We start from the raw sequence: 6,470 nt of genomic DNA, 5'->3' as shown, positions 1-6,470 counted from the left end.
GCTCTCACTCATCAGAGTTGTAACTAAATTATGGGGTTTGATGCAGCAGTGAAGCCAAATTCCCTAAGGCAAACAAGGTATTCGATTGACTCTTTAATGGTCTTATTAAGGACATGGAGTCACATCCCATCCCACAAGGGCTCTGCTCATCTGGTAGGGGTGACTTGTGAATGTCACCAAGTTGACGGGACACGGGTGGCGTCCCTTGCCGCAAGGTCGAAGCTGGGTGTACTCCCCGGTGGGCACGGCGGGACCTTAAGGGTTTTACCATCCCCGTTTGCCTTTAAAAAAAGAGAAAAGACATAGTCTACACGCTGGATTACAATTGATCAAATATTCATGGGTTGCTTTGGTACATGAAAACACACACATGGGCACACGAATAAAGGAAAAAGTTGGATGCCATGAATGAAAAAAATGAATCAGTAGATCTCAAACGTCTTGTTCTTTAGGATGCCCCACGCTATGGTGCAAGGGATTTTGACATGATGGTTCTACCCGGTTACTACTGTGGTCTTCTTACATCTTGTACCAAAAGTGCTGATGATGGCTGTCGGTAATCTTTCAATCCACCGTATATGTCATTATCAGACCCATGACGATGTCATTTTTTATTCATCGGCGCTGCATCCTTAGCATGCAACTCTGCTGCTATTACCATCCATCTCAACATTTCTCGAGATGGATGCTGCATATAATGTGAATACTTATATAAAATCACGAGACCCCAATATTCAATCGTACCACTGGGGTTTTAACCTGCAACGTCCCACCACAGGGAGACGTGCACTGACAGCTCCTACCAACCACATTGTGCACTTTTAGATGCACTGACAGCTCCTACCAGCTCCAATCCCTAGTCACTTTTAGATATATTGATCTTAGTCGCTTTTAGATGTTCTCTCTCTCTTTCTTTTTCTCTCTCTCCATCATAACTATACTCTTGATTTACTAACTAACCGTCTGTTACTATTTTCACGTTTCTAATATAAATTTTAGAGATAATGAAACTAGGGCATGCTTCTTCTGTTGCAAACACTCCAGGGAGTTGATGTGATACAACTGAATAAACCAACTAGGGTTTTTAACGAGCAATGGTGGTCCAAGATTAAGACTCTAAAGGCTGGCAGCAGACACTGGGCTTGGCCCGGGGCCAGGCCAGGTTTTGGACTACGGTTGGACTGATCAGGCAAGACCAGGACCAAAATAGCAGGCCGGGTCAGGTCTAATCTGTCTCATTCCCTACACCCTGTCCTAATCAGCACTAGGACCAAAATAGTAATGTTGTTAAAATCGGTTCACTAGGTGGATCCGTTTTTTAAAAAATCCTAAGAATCGAATTAAATCTTTTGCAACAATTTTTTACCATCAGATGACGTGTCATTAAACAATAAAAACTATTTAAAAATATTAATCAGTTTTTTAACCTCTTAAAAAAATAGTAGAAAAGCATGAATTGAAATGACACGTGAATCAAACCCTTTTGAATTGGCCAAGGACCAATTGCAAAATAAAAGCATGCATTCCTGCTTAGCTCAGGAGAGAAGGTGCCCCAAGCCGTGAGCCCTTATCATCATATCCAAGTAGTGTACCAGAAAGCAGTCCAATTCGGACAAAAAATGTTTGGTTCTCTTTAGACACAGATTGCTATTGGGTAAACAAACACGTTTAGATTTAGGTCAAAATCAGCTCTAACTTAACTCAAACGATACAAAAATGACATGTTTCTCAAAATGCCTTGCAATTTGTAAAATCCACTCCTCCTTGTCCAAAATAATGTGCTCAACTTTTTTAGAACCTTTTTACCCTTCGCACTAGCAAACCTCCACTAGGATATCACAAACTCTCACTAAAAAGTAGATTCACACGATACTGTATAGACCTCACGAATTTTGTGTAACAAAATTTGTGAACATGATAGTTTTAATCTGAAATAGATTTATAGATACCGTACGACATTTACATATATAATATGACATTCACGAACTACCATGTAAAAGATCTTTTAAGTAACTGATTCTCAAGAAGATCTGTGTGTGACGATATTCGCATATATATTATGACATTCACAACCTCCCATATGAAGCTCCTTTAAGTCGCCAATCCTTAAGAAGGTTCGCAATTGTGTGGCGACATTCGTATATAAATGTTGCAAACTTCAACAAAGTTCACACTGATATAAATGTCGTAAATACGATACTACCTTTACAAATGATGTATGATATTCGTATAGTTCTTGCAAATTTTTGTTGTAGATGTTCGTACATTCATATGCTTGTTGATTCATATATAAAGTCATTGTGGTTCTATTTTTTTGGTTTTTTCGTTTATTTCTGGTTTGAACCCTAACCCTTTTCTCTCTCCCCTTGCATCTATTCTTGTGAAATCTTTTTGCAGCATTCTGATGACTTTCTTGGTATCCTTAATAGTTGTGGTATCTATTTCACTGACTTTTTCAGTTAGGTCAAAAGGTGAGTTTTATACAAATTATATATGTATATATTTCATTCTGATTTTTTTTGTAGATATGAGCATTTAATAGCTTTATAGTATTTATATTTGGTTGTTGTGATGGATATTTTATGTATATTTTATTTAAAATTTAACATTGAATTTATCGTTTAAGGTTTATATATTTGTTGGTACATTTGTTTGCTTATCTTTTATATAATATTCAGTGGTTTTGCGTTGGTGTAATGGGGCTAGAGTTGACTGTGCATAAAAATTCAATTATTGTGATATGCTTAGAGTTATTATAGGTAGTTGGTTTTCAAAATAGTTGTTGTATGTAGCTTTATTAATTGAATGAATAAAAGATATATGAATAATATTTTTATTATATGCTATTTTCATTAGATGAATGATATATTGTGTGGTTGGTGTAGGCAATTAATGATGACTACTGAAAGTGTTAAAATATACTACCATAACATTGATCACTTTAATTAGAGATCTATTGTGGTATCAAAATATCGTAGTTTTGAAGAATTTAATACTTTGATGCCTCTTAAAACTAGATATGTGAAAAAGTTATTGAGCCTTCAGTATATTTATTTTTCAAACATAAATAGCTAACAAATATGAATAGATGTTTTGGACGATGATATAAAATCGATGCTATTTAGTAGCGATGTTTACTTAGTTGTTCGCAAAGTTAAACAAGAAACATGTAAACAAGAAGCAGTTGATGATGAGAATTCTATGAAGAATACGCTTCTATCTCAGGCACTATCTATTAAACTCAATCATTTTGACAAACATCCAATTGTATTGATATTCTTAACATGAACACAGAGGACATGCATTTGTATAAACAAATTAAGGATATAGATATTCGATGTGCAAGCAATAAAGAACTTTCACAAATAATTGATGTACATGATCAAAGGATCACTGCAGATAGATGACATCTAATATTTTAAAACAGATGACATCTAATCTTTTAAAATAAATAACATAACTAGGTACAATTTGTTTGACTTTGTAGTTTCATGGCAGATGACATTACATGGGATGTGCTAATCTACTTTGTTGGGATAAAAACTATCCATATTCATAATTTTGTTTATGCAAAATTTGTGAGGTTCACATAATTATCGTGCAAATCTACTTTTTGGTGAGAGTTTGTGATATCCGAACAATGTATTGATATATCACTTGAACTTTAGGTGGTTCGTTAGTCTGAAGGGTAAAAAGGTCCTAAAAAGTTAGGCATTCACATTTTTGGACATGAAGCAGATTTTGCAAATTGTGGATCATTTCAGGAAACATGTCAATTTTACAAGGACAGTATGGTCATTTTCTGTTTTACCTTTTTAATGTGAGAACTACATGCTTTACTCATTTTAATCTAATCAATTGATCAGGATCCAGTACTTACATTGCCAGATCCAAGTCAGATTCAGATCTAAAACTTGACTTACTCTAAAAAACTGTACCCAGTGTGGGTTCAAACATGAACTGTCGCATCTCCAGCCTGTTTGCATCCTTACCTCTAACTCTAGGGACAAGACTTATCCTGAGCCAGCTGGACCTGGGCCCAGAACTTGGAACCAAACTTGAAAGCCCTAGATTGGGTCTCTCTAAGTTCATCAAGTACCTATCCACCACACTAAAAGGCTGTCTTGAGTCAGGTATTACCTGATCCACCTGGATGCCGATCCCACACTAATCAGAATTGGACCCACCAAGCATATTCAGCAAGCTCGATGGATCCAGTATTCAGGGTATGAACTAGTTGGACCTGGATGCTGTTTCAGCTTTTATAAACCAGGCCCAGGACTAGTTCAAGATTCAATTAACATACAAATCCCTCATAAGATAAGTGGGGGTTTACCACACAATATGAGAATGTCAGATACGGCTCTTGAACATTATGACCTGGAATTGTTTAGGACCACGCAAGATGGTCCAATTGGATCCAAGTCTGGACCCAATAAGGTACCTTAAAGTTGGATCTGGGTCTAAACGTCCCCATGTCTTAGACATGGATAAGCCCAAAGAAGTAATATATTATATAGGATATGGTAGGGAATAAGGAGGTGGTGGTGCAGATTGCTCTCTCTCTCTCTCTCAAAAGAGAAAGGATTCAAGTAAGAAACAAAAATGACCATTATTTTTGTCATGTTCATGAAAAATGAAACCAGAACGTAACAAAAAAAATGTGGGAAACGGATCCAATTCTCTACAGAGATCTAATCTTTGATTTATTTAAGCCCACTATATAGCCACTTGTCTTTATATTTCCACCCCCAACACCCTGCTGACCCCTTCTCTCTCTTCAAAAACTCATATAGTAAGCCCCAAGGGGTTGCCGTAGTAGGGTGGACCTTGGCTGCTAGACGTCCGGTCAAGGTTTCATTCGGGTGTTGCCTTTCTGCGCAAGGCTAACACGTAACATAATTCTATGGCAGACTGAGCCATCACGGTCAGGTCTTCGTAACGGCGCAGTTTTTTTTAAATTATAAATTAAAAAACTCTTATAGTACCGAAACTCATTAAGTATATACATATAGGAAAATGGGTTTATGTGTTTTGTGTGGCCCGAGTACTTGGTGAAGTATTCATGCCCGATCACCTAACCATGCCTCAATAAAATGAGCTGCTCAAGGTTGGGCTAGCTTCTGTTGAGCTTGTTTGAACTCCTAAGATAAGCTCCCCAAGCCAAACATGAGTAATAAGTGTTTGTTTCAAGCTCAACTCGTATAAACTCATTAAGTATATACATATAGGAAAATGGGTCCATGCTAAACCCATTTGGTGCTAAACTGCGTGCTAAATGAGTTTTTCAAGCTTCTTCGGTACTTTTTATGCGGTTTCTGCCCAATAAATGTGTTGGGCATGAACGATTTACTAAGAATCCACACCTAGGTGAAAAAAATGATGTTTGGAGCATAAAAAATTTACAAAGATTTGGACCATTAATTTTTCAAACTTTAAAAACCCCACCCATGTGTTAATCAAACGCTTCAAGAGCTGATTCCTATAAAATCAAGTACATAGTTCACATCCATACGGTTAGAATTTAAAAATAAAATGGGTTTATCACGAACTCATTACTTTATATATATATATATATATATATATATATATATATATATATATATATATATATGTGTGTGTGTGTGTGATAACTAAACATATTAGGTCCCACTTATAGAGAGGGTGGTGTATGTTCGCCCCCGATGATTCACTGAATCCCACGTCTGTGTTCGGGGGTCCCAAAAAGCACCATGTATATAAGCACATGGGGCTCGTATTCCCGTGTATGTTGACATCACTCAACATTGGAGTCTAATAGTGTGATAGGTATGGAACCACAGCTAAAATAGCATATTTTTTTTATCTTTTTATTTAATATTCATTGCTTCAATAATCTCAAAAATATTTTTTTCAATTGCATCTTAATTTTAGGGTTATTATAAGTGTTTATGTCAATTTTTATGATTTTAAAATTTATTTGATATATTATTTAGTCATTTCATAAAAACAGGATGCTCGTGGAGTTTTGATTTAACTGAAACAAGAGTAAATTTTATTCTTTTTTGCATATTTTATTATTTTTATTCATTATTTTCATGATTTTAGAATTTGATCATCTTTATAATCATATTAAGGTACTCTCCACCCGATTTGTCATTGTTTTGAATCCGTTTGATCATCAAATTAAGCGTATTACAAAGTTTTTTTTTGAAAAACCCTATTTTTAACCTTGTTTTGCAATAAATATCAAATTTTAAGGGTATTTTGGTTATTTTCTCCAAATTTTGAATTTTAAAGTTGTTTATTTTCATTATTTATCCATTTCCGTATCATCCATCATGTTATTTGATGATTTTTATTTCACAGAAGCATGGAAAAAGACTTATATCCATATAAATCTTTAGATATTGTTTGATAAATCCGGAAAAGCCGACATTTGTCTACTAACAAGTTTGCTAATTTTGTAAAAAAGCTCAAGATTGTCTTTT

This window comes from Nuphar pumila, chromosome 5, assembly GCF_984573655.1.
Source record: "Nuphar pumila chromosome 5, dmNupPumi1.hap1.1, whole genome shotgun sequence".
Classification (NCBI taxonomy): Eukaryota; Viridiplantae; Streptophyta; class Magnoliopsida; order Nymphaeales; family Nymphaeaceae; genus Nuphar; species Nuphar pumila.
The sequence above is the reverse complement of the archived record's forward strand: the minus strand, read 5'-3'. Positions refer to the sequence as shown.